This window comes from Triticum aestivum, chromosome 2B (assembly GCF_018294505.1).
Source record: "Triticum aestivum cultivar Chinese Spring chromosome 2B, IWGSC CS RefSeq v2.1, whole genome shotgun sequence".
NCBI classification, from domain to species: domain Eukaryota; kingdom Viridiplantae; phylum Streptophyta; class Magnoliopsida; order Poales; family Poaceae; genus Triticum; species Triticum aestivum.
In genome coordinates this window covers 617796880-617814175 of record NC_057798.1, presented here as the reverse complement: position 1 = coordinate 617814175, position 17296 = coordinate 617796880, and the positions used below count along the sequence as shown (strand labels likewise).

The 17296-nt window shown below is 47.5% G+C and overlaps 1 pseudogene; it reads right to left on the bottom strand.

Moving 5' to 3' along the window:
* Window positions 1-16592, bottom strand: part of LOC123039330 (GDSL esterase/lipase At1g71691-like) — a 36208-nt pseudogene extending 19616 nt beyond the window's left edge.
* Window positions 16593-17296: the final 704 nt, after the last annotated feature.

Genomic DNA, 17296 nt, shown 5'->3' with positions numbered 1-17296 from the left:
TCGAACCAGTAGGAGGACCGCGCAACACTACGTAAATGGTACCTGCACACAAAGAATAATACTTGCAACCCAACATGTTAAAGGGGTTGTCAATCCCTTTCAGGTAACGGTGCTAGAAATTGTCAAGTTGACAAGATAAAATTGTAGTAGATTGATAGATGCAAATAAAAGCAAATAAAATTCAATGAGGTATTTTTGGGGTTTTGATAATATAGATCTAAAATAAACGTTGCAAATAATCGAAAAGGCAAATAGAAAAATAGATCTAAAAATATATGATGAGAAAATAGACTCGGGGGCCGTAGATTTCACTAGTGGCTTCTCTCGAGAAAAATAGCATATGGTGGGTGATACGTCTCCATCATATCTACTTTTCCAAACACTTTTGCCCTTGTTTTGAACTCTAACTTGCATGATTTGAATGGAACTAACCCAGACTGACGCTGTTTTCAACAGAACTGCCATGGTGTTATTTTTGTGGAAAAATAAAAGTTCTCGGAATGATCTGAAATTCCACGGAGCAACTTTTTGGAATTAATAAAAAATATTGGCAAAAGAATCAACACCAGGGGGCCCACACCCTGTCCACGAGAGTGGGGGCGCGCCCCCGTCCTAGGGCGCGCCCCCTGCCTCATGGGCCCCCCTGGAGCTCCATCGACCTCAACTCCAACTCCATATATTCACGTTCGGGGAGAAAAAAAACTAGAGAGAAAGGATTCATTGCGTGTTATGATACGGAGCCTCCGTCAAGCCCTAAACTCTCTCGGGAGGGCTGATTTGGAGTCTGTTCGGGGCTCCGGAGAGGGGAATCCATCGCCGTCGTCATCATCAACCATCCTCCATCACCAATTTCATGATGCTCACCGTCGTGCGTGTGTAATTCCATCGCAGGCTTGCTGGACGGTGATGGGTTGGATGAGATTTACCATGTAATCGAGTTAGTTTTGTTAGGGTTTGATCCCTAGTATCCACTATGTTTTGAGATTGATGTTGCTATGACTTTGCTATGCTTAATGCTTGTCACTAGGGCCCGAGTGCCATGATTTCAGATCTGAACCTATTATTTTTTCATGAATATATGTGAGTTCTTGATCCTATCTTGCAAGTCTATAGTCACCTATTATGTGTTATGATCCATTAACCCCGAAGTGACAATAATCGGGATACTTACTGGTGATGACCGTAGTTTGAGGAGTTCATGTATTCATTAAGTGTTAATGCTTTGGTCCGGTACTCTATTAAAAGGAGGCCTTAATATCCCTTAGTTTCCAATAGGACCCCGCTGCCACGGGCGGGTAGGACAAAAGATGTCATGCAAGTTCTTTTCCATAAGCACATATGACTATATTCGGAATACATGCCTACATTACATTAATGAACTGGAGCTAGTTCTTTGTCACCCTATGTTATAACTATTACATGAGGAATCACATCCGACATAATTATCCATCACTGGTCCAATGCCTACGAGCTTTTCACATATTGTTCTTTGCTTAGTTACTTTGCCGTTGTCACTGTTACAATTACTACAAAACTGCTACTGTTACTTTTGCCACTGTTACCGTTACTTCCATACTACTTTGCTACTAAATACGTTGCTGCAGATATTAAGTTATATAGGTGTGGTTGAATTGACAACTCAACTGCTAATACGTGAGAATATTCTTTGGCTCCCCTTGTGTCGAATCAATAAATTTGGGTTGAATACTCTACCCTCGAAAACTGTTGCGACCCCCTATACTTGTGGGTTATCAATGGGTAAACAAATTACTGTTGGGGCAATTGATAGAACTTCAAATAATTATGATGATATCCAGGCAATGATCATTATATAGGCATCATGTCCAAGATTAGTAGACCGACCCTTGCCTGCATCTACTACAGTTACTCCATACATCAACCACTATCCAGCATGCATCTAGTGTATTAAGTTTATGGAAAAACGAAGTAATGCAATAAGAACGATGACATGATGTAGACAGGATCCATTCATGTAGGAATAGACCCCATCTTGTTATCCTTAATAGCAATGATACATACGTGTCATTTCCCCTACTGTCACTGGGATTGAGCACCGTAAGATCAAACCCATCCCAAAGCACCTCTTCCCATGGCAAGAAAAATCGATCTAGTCAGCCTAACTAAGCCAAATATTCGAAGAAGAAATACGAGGCTATAAGTAATCAAGCATATAAGATATCAAAAGACTCAAATAACTTTCATGGATAAAAACATAGATCTGATCATAAACTCAAAGTTCATCGGATCCCAACAAGCACATTGCAAAAAGAGTTACATCAAATAGATCTCCAAGAGACCATTGTATTGAGAATCAGAAGAGAGAGAGGAAGCCATCTAGCTACTAACTACGGACCCGTAGGTCTACAATGAAGTACTCACGCATCATCGGAGAGGCACCAATGAGGATGATGAACCCCTCCGTGATGGTGTCTAGATTGGATATGTGGTTTCTAGAACTTGCGGCGGCTGGAATTGTTTTTCATCGACTCCCCTAGGGTTTCTAGAATATTGGGGTATTTATAAAGCAAGGAGGCGGTGCGGGAGGTGGCCGAGGTGGGCACAACCCATCACCCAGGCATGCCCAGGTGGATTGTGCTCCCCTCGTAGCCCCCCTCTGGTACTTCTTTGGCCCAACAGGTGTCTTCCGGTCCAGAGAAAAACACCAAAAAGTTTCACTGTGTTTGGACTCCGTTTGGTATTGATTTTCTGTGAAGTAAAAACAAGCAAAAAACATCAACTAGCACTAGAAACTATGTCAATAGGTTAGTCCCAAAAAATGATATAAAGTTGCTATAAAATGATTGTAAAACATCCAAGAATGATAATATAACAGCATGGAAAAATAAAAAGTATAGATACGTTGGAGACGTATTTGTGGCCGGAGGGCAGGTTCATTGACACCATCAAGGTGTGGCAGAAAGAGTGGTTCTACATCACCGAACCGAGGGATGTTGTCTGGAAGGCGGCTCCCGAATTCAGATCAGGACCCCCGGCTAGATTGGCCTCATGGACTACAAAAAGTCTAGACTGGAGGTCCCCTGCTGACACGAAGGCGCTGCAGAAGCACATTCTCAATGTGATGGAAACCGGCGCCAAGCTGACCAACGTGAGTGCATGGATTATACGCACTCTTACCCTTCCGCAATTTGCTAGCCTCTACGGTACCGTGCATTGCCCTTTCTCACCTTGAGAGTTGGTGCAAACTTCGTCGGTGCATCCAAACCCTGTGATACGATACGCTCTATCACACATAAACCTCCTTATACCTTCCTCAAAATAGCCACCATACCTACCTATTATGGCATATCCATACCCATTCCAAGATATATTGCCATGCAGCTTTCCACCGTTCCGTTTATTATGAGACGCTCCATCATTGTCATATTGCTTTGCATGATCATGTAGTTGACATCGTATTTGTGGCAAAGCCACCTTTATAATTCTTTCATACATGTCACTCTTGAATAATTGCATATCCTGGTACACCGCCGGAGGCATTCACATAGAGTCATTTTTTGTCCTAAGTATTGAGTTGTAAATAAATAGAAGTGTGATGATCTTCATTATTAGAGCATTGTCCCTTGTGAGGAAAGGATGATGGAGACTATGATTCCCCCACAAGTTGGGATGAGACTCCGGACTTTATGAAAAATAAAAGAGGCCAAAGAAGCCCAAAAAAGGAAAAAAAGAGGCCAAAGAAGCCCAAATAAAAAAAAGAGAGAAGGAACAATGTTACTATCCTTTTACCACACTTGTGCTTCAAAGTAGCACCATGATCTTCATGATAGAGAGTCTCCTATGTTGTCACCTTCATATGCTAGTGGGAATTTATCATTATAGAACTTGGCTTGTATATTCCAATGATGGGCTTCCTCAAAATGCCCTAGGTCTTCGTGAGCAAGCAAGTTGGATGCACACCCACTTAGTTTATTTTTGAGCTTTCATACACATATAGCTCTAGTGCATCAGTTGCATGGCAATCCCTACTCCTTGTATTGACATCAATTGATGGACATCTCCATAGCTCGTTGATTAGCCGTGTTAATGTGAGACATTCTCCTTTTTTTGTTTTCTCACATAATCCTATCATCATACTCTACTCCACCCATAGTGCTATGTCCATGGCTTATGCTCATGTATTGCGTGAGGGTTGAAAAGGCTGAAGCGCGTTAGAAAGTATGAACCAATTACTTGGCTGAAACTGGGGTTGTCCATGATGGGAGCATTTTGTGTGACGAAAATGAAGCATGGCCAAACTATATGATTTTGTAGGGATAAGCTTTCTTTGGCTATGTTATTTTGATAAGACATAAACTACTTGGTTAGCATGCTTGAAGTATTACTATTTTTATGTCAATATGAAACTTTTATCTTGAATCTTTCGGATCTGAACATTCATGCCACAATAAAGAAAATTACATTGATAAATATGTTAGGTTGCATTCCACATCAAAAATTCTGTTTTTATCATTTACCAACTCGAGGACGAGCAGGAATTAAGCTTGGGGATGCTTGATACATCTCTAACGTATCTATAATTTTTGATTGTTCCATGCTATTATATTACCTATCTTGGATGTTTTATATGCATTTATATGCTATTTTATATGATTTTTGGGACTAACCTATTAACCTAGAGGCCAGTGCCAGTTTCTATTTTTTCCTTACTTTTGAGTTTTACAGAAAAGGAATACCAAACTGAGTCCACTTGACGTGCCAATTTTTGATGATTTTTTATGGACCAAAAGAAGCCCCCAGAGTAAAAGAGTTGGGCCAGAAGAGTCCCGGGCTGCCCATGAGGGTGGGGGGCGCGCCCACTTCCTGGGCGCCCCCCCTATCTCGTGGACGGCTCGGAGACCCCCCTGACATGAGACCTACGCCAAAAATTCCTATAAATACATAAACCTCCAGAAAATAACCATAGATCGGGAGTTCCGCTGCCACAAGAATATATAGCCACCAAAAACCAATCGGGGCCCTGTTCCGGCACCCTGCTGGAGGGGGGATCCCTCACCGGTGGCCATCTTCATCATCTCGGCGCTCTCCATGACGAGGAGGGAGTAGTTCACCCTCGGGGCTGAGGGTATGTACCAGTAGCGATGTGTTTGATCTATCTCTCTCTCTCTCTCTCTTGTGTTCTTGATTTGGCACGATCTTGATGTATTGCGAGCTTTGCTATTATAATTGGATCTTATGATATTTCTCCCCCTCTACTCTCTTGTAATGGATTGAGTTTTCCCTTTGAAGTTATCTTATCGGATTGAGTCTTTAAGGATTTGAGAACACTTGATGTATGTCTTGCATGTGCTTATCTGTGGTGACAATGGGATATCACGTGATCTACTTGATGTATGTTTTGGTGATCAACTTGCGAGTTCAGTGACCTTGTGAACTTATGCACATGGGTTGGCACACGTTTTCGTCTTGACTCTCCGGTAGAAACTTTGGGGCACTCTTTGAAGTACTTTGTGTTGGTTGAATAGATGAATCTGAGATTGTGTGATGCATATCGTATAATCATGCCCACGGATACTTGAGGTGACACTGGAGTATCTAGGTGACATTAGGGTTTTGGTTGATTTGTGTCTTAAGGTGTTTATCTAGTACGAACTCTATGATAGATCGAATGGAAAGAATAGCTTCACACTATTTTACTACGGACTCTTGAATAGATCCATCAGGAAGGATAACTTTGAGCTGGTTTCGTACCCTACAATAATCTCTTCGTTTGATCTTCGCTATTAGTGACTTTGGAGTGACTCTTTGTTGCATGTTGAGGGATATTTATATGATCCAGTTATGTTATTATTGTTGAGAGAACTTGCACTAGTGAAAGTATGAACCTTAGGCCTTGTTTCCTAGAATTGCAATACCGTTTATGCTCACTTTTATCATTAGTTACCTTGCTATTTTTATAATTTCAGATTACAAAAACCTATATCTACCATCCATATTGCGCTTGTATCACCATCTTTTCGCTGAACTAGTGCACCTATACAATTTACCATTGTATTGGGTGTGTTGGGGACACAAGAGACTCTTTGTTATTTGGTTGCAGGGTTGTTTGAGAGAGACCATCTTCATCCTATGCCTCCCATGGATTGATAAACCTTAGGTCATCCACTTGAGGGAAATTTGCTATTGTCCTACAAACCTCTTCACTTGGAGGCCCAACAACGTCTACAAGAAGAAGGTTGCGTAGTAGACATCAGAGGTGGAGAGGAGCGAATTGGACGTCCGTTTAAAACACTGTGTGCTGGCAAGGGGTGCCTTCAAAAGGAACCTTGAGATGTAATCCTCCAGTTGTGTGACGCCCGGATAATCTAGCTACAGTAAACCTCTGCTAAAGATGCCTCGTCACCTCTGTTACTGTTGCTAATCTCTCATTAGTTCAAAAACCGGTCCAAAAATCAAATTCAAAATATGGTAAGCAACAAAAGTTTTCAAACATCAAACTAAAATGTTCAGAGCGTGCCAAATAATGCCTAGGTATTTAAGATGAAGGTACCACACTTTTACAGGATGCCTAAATATTTTTAAAGTGAATTAAAGTGGAAAGGAAAATAAATAAAAGAAAAGGAACAAGAGGAGAAAACAAAACAAAACAATAAAATAAAATAAAAAGAAGCCCCCCTCCCCGCTGGGCCTTGGTCTAAATGGCCGAGTGGCCTAGCTAAACAGCCCAGCCGGCCACCCCATGGCCTATATGGCCTCAACCCACCTAACCCTAGATCGATCCACTCTCTCTCTCGATCCCCCACCGTTCCCCTCATCTCCCTCCCAGCGCCGCCACACGCAACACAAACACACACACGCATCTTCCCAGGGAGAAGGGCGCCCCTATTCGATCCCCTCCTCCCGCACGCTCACGCCCGATGCAAGGCGTCGCCGGCGCCCCTCCTCCCGGACTCGTCCGTGCCCCTCCTCCCCCTTGCGCGGCGCCCGCCTGAAGCCGCGGCCTCGCCTCGTCGTCGACCCGATGCCGTCGCCCGTCGTCGCCACTACCACGCCACCGGAACGCTTCCTCGCCGGATCTCTTCCCCACCGCGTGTCGTCCCCGTCCTCCTCCTCGACACCCGCTGCCTTGTCCCTACGGCCTGCGGTGAGGCTCCTGCCTTATCTCCTCCCTCTCCCCCTATCGACGATCGCACATACCGCGCGCCCACGCGTGCCATGCCGCAGCCTCCCGCGGCCCTGTCGTTGCTCTGCTGCTCCTTGTACTGCTGCTACTTTGGTATTTTGCGCTGCTGCCTCCTTGCTGTTGTCTACGTGCTGCTTTGCTGCTTCTTCTGCCTGCTCCTACCCTGCTGTTGTTGCTCACGTCGTAGCCGCCCAGCCCACGCGCATCTCTAGGTGCTCATGTACACTCCCGTGCCATGGCCATGGCTTGCCTGTGCTATGTGCACGGCCGTGTGTGAGGCCGGTTGGCTCTCTGTACATGCGGCCAACCCACTAAACAAGGGCCTAATTAAAAGATTGTTAGGTGTACTTAGTGATAAGTTAGCTTGTAGTCCATGGCAAGTGGGACCCCCCTGATTAAATTAGTTAGATGATTTATTGACACATGTGCCAATGGCATGTGGGGCCTAGCCCCCGGAACGATTATATATAAAAAAATAAAAAAAATACTAATAATTTCAATTAATTAATTAACTAAACTAATTAACTTAATTAATCTTGTTTAATTAACCTAATTAGCTAATTAACCCATTTAGTGTCACGCCCAATATGCGACCCTATCTAAAAGGAACTCGAAGGTCCCACCAAGGATAGACCCGCATATTGAAACACTTTTGCAAGGTGGATATCATTACATCAACATTACATAATAGATGGGGATACATACACAAGGCATACAATGCCACACGAATACAACATCACAATACATCAGAGCATCATCCGACTACAGATGAAACACAAACAGAAACTCAAACAACATCCACCCTGCTAGCCTAGGATGCCGACCTGGAACCTATCCCTTGATCGAAGAAGAAGAAGAAGAAGAACTCCAAAACAAGCAAGCATCGCTCTCGCGTCATGACCATCGCATAAACATGTACCTGCAACTGTTGTTGTAGTAATCTGTGAGCCACGAGGACTCAGCAATCCCATTACCATGGGTATCAAAACTAGCAAAGCTTAAAGGGAATGGAAGGGGTAAAGTGGTGAGGCTGCAGCAGCGACTAAGTATAGTATGGTGGCTAACATACGCAAATAAGAGCGAGAAGAGAGCAAGCAGAACGGTCATGAAACTAGCAATGATCAAGAAGTGATCCTGAACTCCTACTTACGTCAAACATAACCCAGAAACCGTGTTCACTTCCCGGACTCCGCCGAAAAGAAAACATCACGGCTACACACACGGTCGATGCGTTTTAATTCGGATCTGATGTCAAGTTATCTACAACCGGACATTAACAAATTCCCATCTGCCTATAACCGCAGGCACGGCTTTCGAAAGATTATACCCTGCAGGGGTGTCCCAACTTAGCCCATGATAAGCTCTCGCGATCAACAAAGGATATACCTTCTCCCAGGAAGACCCGATCAGACTCGGAATCCCGGTTTACAAGACATTTCGACAATGGTAAAACAAGACCAGCAAGACCGCCCGATGCGCCGACAATCCCGATAGGAGCTGCACATATCTCGTTCTCAGGGCAACACCGGATGAGCAATCCGTACAACTAAAACCAGACCTCAAGTTTCCCTGAGGGGACGCTGCAAAGGGCTCTAGTTTGGACCAACACTTAGACAAGCACTGGCCCGGGGGGCTATAATAAAGATGACCCTCGAGAGAGCGACTCCCAAGGGAAAAGTAGGTGGTGGTGAGGCAAATGGTAAAACCAATGTTGGGCCTTGCTGGAGGAGTTTTATTCAAAGCGAACTGTCAAGGGGGTCCCATAAATCACCCGACCGCGTAAGGAACGCAAAATCCGGGAACATAACACCGGTATGACGGAAACTAGGGCGGCAAGAGTGGAACAAAACACCAGGCATAAGGCCGAGCCTTCCACCCTTTAACAAATATATAGATGCATTAATAATATAAGAGATATTGTGATATCCCAACCAAAATCCTGTCCACCATGGAGAAATCTTCAACTTCACCTGCAACTAACAACGCTATAAGAGGGGCTGAGCAAAGCGGTAACATAGCCAAGCAACGGTTTGCTAGGAAGGGTGTCAAAGGGTAGAGGTTCATCGCAATTTGGGATGGCTTGATGAGCATAAGATAGGTAACGGAGCATAGCTATAGAACGAAGCAACTAGCATAGCAATGATAGTAGTGAGATCCAGGGTAGTGGTCATCTTGCCTGAAATCCCGCAAGGAAGAAGAACGAGTCCATGAAGAAGACAAGCGGACGTAGTCAAACGAATCCTCACAACTCCGGAACGAAACCGAAGGCAACCCGAAAAGAAGCAAACAACATGGTAAACACACAAGCATAATCATGGCATGATGTACAAACAAGTATGATGCATGTCTGGTTTAATGAGGCATGGCATGGCAAAGTGCAACAAATAATACTACAAGTTAAGTGGAGCTCAATATGCAACGAGTTGCATATTGACGAAACACCACAAGCAATTATTTAGTTCTCTCTCGGTTAGGTACACAACAATATTAAATGTTGTTAAACATGGCAAGAGGTGAAACATAATAAAACTACCTATCTTAGCAAGTTTAAATGAGGCCGGAACAACAAAACAACAATTCCAGAAAATCCCCATGTGCATATTTTAGATTCGGTACTGTTCTGCCCTAAACCATATTTTAATGTTGTTAAACAGGAAAATAAAGTGGACCATGTTAATCTAGGCATTTTCCACCCCATTTACATATAAAGAACATTTAATTCCGAGCTACGGTTATTTAGTTATGAAATAAATTATTTTAACATGGCATATTAGCAAATTTAAACAAACAGCAAGTTAAACATTTTAAACATGGATGAAAGTGGCATATTATGAAACTAGATGAAAAACTAAGCATTTTACATATATAAATTATTTACATATGATGCACGGTTGTGGAGTTATTATATGCATGATGCTTGAGGGTTTTTCTGCAATTCTGCCAACTCTGGATAATTAGACAAATTCACAGGGCACGAAAAAACATAGGCGGGTTGAAACTGACTAGCCCAACAAGCACAGGAGAGGGCTGGGCGCTTCTCACCATGGACCATGGCCCAGGCGGTGGAGAGGTAGGCCGGGAAGGGGCACTGGGCCTTGGGGAGGCGCTGGCCCAGGCGCTGGAGACGATCGAAGGCCTCCTGGTGCACGCGTGCGCGGTCAATGCATGCGGTCGAGCGCTCGTTTCCCTCGCGCAGGAGGTAGCAGGCACGGCGGCGACACGATCTCGAGCAGGGAAGCAGAGGACGAGGGCGGCTGAGATGCGGCGGGGCGCCGGAATGACACGGCAGGGCAGATCCGGTCGCGGGGAGCATGGATCCATCCGTTCCCGGCACAAAACGACGGCGGCAAGGCTTGAAGCAGCGGCCATGGCGCTCCTGCTAGTCCCTGCGAGAGAGAGGAAGCAGGGAGATGAGAGGGAGAGAGAGAAAAAGCAAAGGGAAAGAGGGGACGGAGGAGAAGGGAGGCGAGGCCGGCCTGCTGCTGGAGTCCGACGGCGGCGGCGTTCCTCCGACGAGGCGGCGGGGTCGAGCGGCGCTGGGCAGAGGAGCTCAGCTCCTTCGAACCAGATCGGGGCAAGGGAGCAGGAGGCGACGCGGTCGGGCGCCGATGGGCTCACGCGGGCCGCGGCTCGCTGAGGCGCCGGGGCGCGAGGTGGCGCTGCGGGATTGGTCGGGGTGACGCTGCGGGGTGAGGTGGCGCGCGCTGGTTGGCCCGGGCGCGGTGGCGGCGGTGCCAAGTGGCGGGCAGGGGCGGCGGCGCCAAATCCGAGGTGGGAGGTGACTGGATGCGCGGAAATTGAGGGAGAAGGTAGGTGGAGGCCAAAAATGGCAAGGGGAAGGGGGTTTATATAGCAGTTTTTGGCTAGGGTTTGGTCTAGGGGGGGTTTATATAGCATCTAGGTGGACTAGCTTAGGGGCAAAATGGACCCTCCGATTAAAATCGAACGGTCGAGAAAAACATAGGTAGGGAGTCCAAATAAGAAAATGGAGATGTTTTCAGGATGTTCGTGGATGATTCGGATCCAACGGTAACGACAGAGCGGGTCGGGTTCGGGACAACTTTCGGGCGCACACACGAGGGGGGTCTGTGGTTGTGCAGAGAGGTTAGGTGGTTTGACAAGAGGGAAACACAAGCACGGTTGGTCTCGGAACGGTCAACGAAAGCAAGGGGGGACACGGCAACTACGAGCAGAAACGGGTTTTATGAAAACATATGGATGCGATGCACATGATGCTATGATGAAATGCATGACATGAAACAAAAAGCAAAACGAAAGACAAAAACCCAACCACGGAGGAAATGACATATCGCATATCCGGAAAAGACAAGAGTTGGAGTTACGAATATGGAAAGTTGCATCCGGGGCGTTACATTTAGTTAGTCTAAACCCCTATTAGTGCCCCTGACAATGACATGTGGGTCCCACTAGACCCACCTGTCTAGTTTGACTGGTCAACTGACCATTTGACCCGCTGACATCATGTGATGTCATGCTGACATCACCTTTCACTGTTCTGGATAATGTTCGAATGAAATAATTAAATAAATTCTAAAAATGATTAAAAAACTTTGAAAATTAATATAAAATAAACTGTAGCTCGGATGAAAATACTTTGTACATGAAAGTTGCTCAGAACGACGAGACGAATCGGGATACGCAACCCGTTCGTCCGCCACACATCCCTAACCTATCGAACTCGCAACTTTCCCCATCCGGTTCCTCTGACCGAAAACGCGAAACACCGGGAATACTTTCCCGGATGTTTCCCCCTTTCGCCGGTATCACCTACTACCGCGCTAGGGCACACCGGACACCACGTATTGTCTTGTTACGCTTTGTGATGCTTTGATTGCTCTGTTATTTATTGTGTTCCCTCTCTGTTACTTCTTTCCGATAGACCCCGAGACTACCGGCGACCCCAGTTCGACTACGGTGTTGACGACTCGTCCTTCTTGCCAGAGCAACCAGGCAAGCCCGCCCTTGATCACCAGATATCGCCTATTCTTATCTATACTGCTTGCATTAGAGTAGTGTAGCATGTAACTGTCCGGTTACTCCTATTCTGTTGCATAGCCTGTCATTGTTGCTACAGTCATTGATACCTTACCCGCAATCCTAAATGCTTAGTATAGGATGCTAGTTTATCATCATTGGCCCTACATTCTTGTCAGTCTGCCTTGCTATACTATTGGGTCGTGATCACTTGGGAGGTGATCACGGGTATATACTATTCATATATACATACTATACAGATGGTGACTAAAGTCGGGTCAGCTCGTTGAGTACCCGCAAGTGATTCCGATGTGGGGGCTGAAAGGACAGGTGGCTCCATCCCGGTAGAGGTGGGCCTGGGTTCCTGACGGCCCCCGACTGTTCCTTTGTGGCAGAGCGGCAGGGCAGGTTGAGACCACCTAGGAGAGAGGTGGGCCTGGCCTTGGTCGGCGTCCGTGGTTACTTCATAATAACACGCTTAACGAGATCTTGGTATTTGATCTGAGTCTGGCCACTGGCCTATACGCACTAACCAACTACACGGGAAAGATATGGGCACTCGACGTCGTGGTATCAGCCGAAGCCTTCTTGACGTCAGCAACGGAGCGGCGCGCGCTGGATTGGACTGGAACGCCTACTCTTGTATAAGGGAGGCTAGGTCTGCTTCCGTCCGCCCTCGCAACATGCAGGTGTGCAATGGGCGATGGGCCCAGACCCCTGCGCGCATAGGATTTAGACCGGCGTGTTGACCTCTCTATTGTGCCTAGGTGGGGCTGCGACGTGTTGATCTTCCGAGGCCGGGCATGACCCAGGAAAGTGTGTCCGGCCAAATGGGATCGAGCATGTTGGGTTATGTGGTGCACCCCTGCTGGGAAGTTTATCTATTCGAATAGCCGTGTCCCTCGGTAAAAGGACGACCCGGAGTTGTACCTTAACCTTACGACAACTAGAACTGGATACTTAATAAAACACACCCAGACAAGTTCCACAGACAACCCGGTGATCGCTTTTCCACAGGGTGACGAGGGAAGGGTCACCGGGTAGGATTATGCTATGCGATGCTACTTGGAGGACTTCAATCTACTCTCTTCTACATGCTGCAAGACGGAGGCTGCCAGAAGCGTAGTCTTCGATAGGACTAGCTATCCTCCTCTTATTCTGGCATTCTGCAGTTCAGTCCACTGATATGGCCTCCTTACACATATACCCATGCATATGTAGTGTAGCTCCTTGCTTGCGAGTACTTTGGATGAGTACTCACGGTTGCTTTTCTCCCCCCTTTTCCCCTTTTCTTTCTACCTGGTTGTCGCAACCAGATGTTGGAGCCCAGGAGCCAGATGCCATCGTTGACAACGACTCCTACTACACTGGAGGTGCCTACTACTACGTGCAGGCTGCTGACGACGACCAGGAGTAGTTAGGAGGATCCCAGGCAGGAGGCCTGCGCCTCTTTCGATCTGTATCCCAGTTTGTGCTAGCCATCTTATGGCAACTTGTTTAACTTATGTCTGTACTTAGATATTGTTGCTTCCGCTGACTCGTCTATGATCGAGCACTTGTATTCGAGCCCTTGAGGCCCCTGGCTTGTATTATGATGCTTGTATGACTTATTTTATTTTTAGAGTTGTGTTGTGATATCTTCCCGCGAGTCCCTGATCTTGATCGTACACGTTTGCATGTATGATTAGTGTACGATTGAATTGGGGGCGTCACAAGTTGTAGCTTGATGTTGAGCGAGTCCGGAGTCCTGCCCGTTGTCATCCTTGGATGTGGTGATATGATAGTTCAGTTCAGCCAAACACATTGTATTACAGGACCTCACGGTCGCCCATTGTATCTTGAGCGCGAAGTTGTGCTGACGAGGCACATAATGCGAGGGGAAGGCGGGCGTTCCGTGGGGAGCGTATCCTTATTTGCGGCAAACGCAAGCGGGTTCCCATGACGGGGATCGGGCTCGGCCCCGTTTAAGTGTATCTTTTGCCTTTATAGCGGGCTGGTACCTTGACCTACTAGCGATGTACTGGTCTTCGGCTACCAGGGTTGTAGTGTGTTCCTCAGTCCAGAGTGAGCGCTCTGTGTTGCCGTTTATTGTTATGATTCCTGCAGGCCCAGGCATCTTTAGCTTGAGGTATGTGTAGTGTGGGATAACGTTGAACTTGGCGAACGCCATTCAGCCGAGGAGGGCATGATAGACACTTTGGAATGGGCGATATCGAAGATCAAGTCTTCGGATTGGAAGTTGCCCGGCGAACTGAATACTACTTCTAGCGTTACCATGCCTGAGCATCGGGCCTCTACACCCGGAATAACCCCCTTGAAGGTGGTGTTGCTGGGTTTGATCCTTGTTAGATCAATCCCCATTTTCCTCACTGTGTCTGCATAAATCAGATTGAGGTTGCTGCCTCCGTCCATTAGGACTCTCATGAGGTGGTACCCATAGATAATGGGGTCAAGTACCAGGGCCGCCGATCCTCCATGACGGATACTGGTCGGATGGTCATTGTGGTCAAAGATGATCGGGCAAGCTGACCATGGGTTGAACTTCGATGCTACGGGCTCAAGGGCGTACACATCCCACAGCGCGCGCTTCCTCTCTTTCCTTGGTATATGGGTGGCGTAGATCATATTCACCATCTTAACCTCAGAAGGGAAGGGTTTTTGGCCTCCATTGTTCGGCATGCGGGGCTCGTCATAATCCTAGCTACGTGGGCTTTTGCCTGAGTCTTCGGTTGTGAGCTTGCCGGCTTGCTTTATCACCCAACAATTATGATTGGTGTGGTTAGCTGGCTTTTCGGTGGTGCCATGAATCGTGCAGGGCCTGTCCAGGATTGCGTTCAATTTAGTTGGCCCATCCTGATTCCCTTTAGAAGGATTTTTCCGCGATCCGGCCTCCGGATTACGGAATACGATATTTACTACCGTCTCGTCGGTTTCGCCATCGTTGGGGTGACGCTTGTTCTTGTTACGACATGGCTTTCCATTCCCATTCGGGACCTCAGAGGTGCCAGGGGCTTCTTGGTTGGTGCTTCTACGAGCCAACCAACTATCCTCCCCGACACAGAAACGGGTCATGAGGGAGGTATGCGCCACCATTGTCTTTGGCTTGTCCTGGCTGAGCTGCCTTGCTAGACATTCGTCTCGAATACTGTGCCTAAAGGCGGCTATGGCTTTGGCGTGAGGACAATCGATGATTTGGTTCTTTTTGGTCAAAAACCAGTTCCAGAATTTCTGGGCTGACTCGCTGGACTGCTGGATAATGTGGCTCAGGTCGTCGGCGTCTGGAGGCCAGACATAAGTACCCTGAAAGTTGGCTCGAAAAGCGTCCTCAAGCTCCTCTCAGCATCCTATGGAGTCTTCGAGGAGGCTATTTAGTCAGTGTCGAGCCGGACCTTTGAGATTCAATGGTAGGTATTTGATGGCGTGAAGGTCGTCACGTCGTGCCATGTGGATGTGTAGTGTTCTTCTATCCATACGGCAGGATCCGTCGTTCCATCGTAGGGCTCGATGGTTACGGGCTTGAAGCCCTCCGGGAATTGGTGTTGCATCACTCTATCTGTAAGCATAGAGGGTGAGCAGCGCCCCTGACTTGGGCTACGTTGTGCCGGAGACCATCTGTCATCCGGGCTCGCTATTTTTCCCAAGCTTTGTCGTTTTGGTCTAGCCAAGCTTGGTAGCTGCCCTGTCGAACAGGAGAGTTGTCTTTGGGTCCATAGATGGACCTTGTCAGACCTACGCGAGCATTTATGTTGCGTCGTAGGTCGAACTCGTAGGTAGGCCGAACTGGCTCCTTGCCTGGATGGCAAGGTTGAGGCGAGAAGTTGTTCGGTTTTATTGGCCGGCCTATCCCATCCTCGAGGGGGGCGGTCCAGCTGGTCCGCCTGAGTGTGTCGTGCAGGTGCTGGCTCTATGGCCTCATCATCGAATTGCGGCAGAAGCTTTCGCATTGAGTAACTTTTGGTCTGTCGCTCGTAGTTGTACCCTTCTTTGGTAGCTAGGACTTTATTCCATCTGTCGTTGAGGGTGTCTTGCTCGGCCTTTATTCTTTATTGTTGTTTCTTCAAGCTATGCACGATGGCAATGAGCTGCCATTTGAACTGCTCTTGATCCAGCGGGTCTTCAGGGACGATGAAATCCTCTCCGCCCAAACTAACCTCCTCTTCGGAGGGGGGAGGTAGTTGTTGTCTTCAGAATCACCGAGGTCATCTAGGTTGAGCAGGTCTTCCTCCTCTTCATCGGCTTGAGGTTGCTTGCCGGTGTCGTGGTCCTCGAGGTTGTCCGCGTTACCTGGAGTGCCGTTTTCTCTGGTGTCTGTGTTGCTTGCATGGCTTCGGCATGCCTTGGAGCGACGATGTTGTCTGTGGCGCCTGTGCGGCTCATCACTGGGCTTGCCGCTATCCTTCCTGGGGGTGTCGTCGTCCTTCGGAGTGTCCACCATGTAAATATTGTAAGTGGACGTGGTTGGTGTTAGCGGTGGCTCCGCTATCCTCATCCATGGAGTAGGAGTTTTCCGAAGTGTAGTCCAACATGTTGGTTAAGTCCTCGACTGTGGCCACAAGGTGGGTGGTGGGTGGGACGCAAAATTACCCGAAGTATGTCTCGAAGGGCTGCTGAACGCAAGCCGAAGGCGAGTCCTCCCTAATAGCGATCATCTGGATTCAGTCCAACACCTCACTTAATAAAGCGAGGGTCGTCGGACTGGTATGTGGCGGCCGCCGAGGGCTGACTTCTGACGTGGCAGGGCAAGGCATGGCCGGGGCCAGAGTCGGATCCCGATCTTCGAGGGCCGAGTTAACCTCGAGGACCGGGGCCGGATAGTCGTAAGAAATCAAGGACAAGACCTGGTCTTCGGATACTGCTTTCGTGTTGGGGCTCCAATCCGAGTTGTAGATGGGGAGTTCGACTAGGGATGACTCCTGGTAATTGAATGTCGACCCGTCGCTGGGGCTCAAGGCCACAGACGTGTTGCAAGGAAAGGGTTCATGAGAGAGCGATTCTCGGCGTCCAAACATCACTTCCGCACTTTGGCCTGAAGATGGGTTTTCGTCGGTCATTGGGGACATGGTCGGAAGGGATTACCGGTCTCCGTTCAAGTTGGAGACGTCCGAGCTCGAGGCCGGATGAGGGATTAGGGTCGATCCC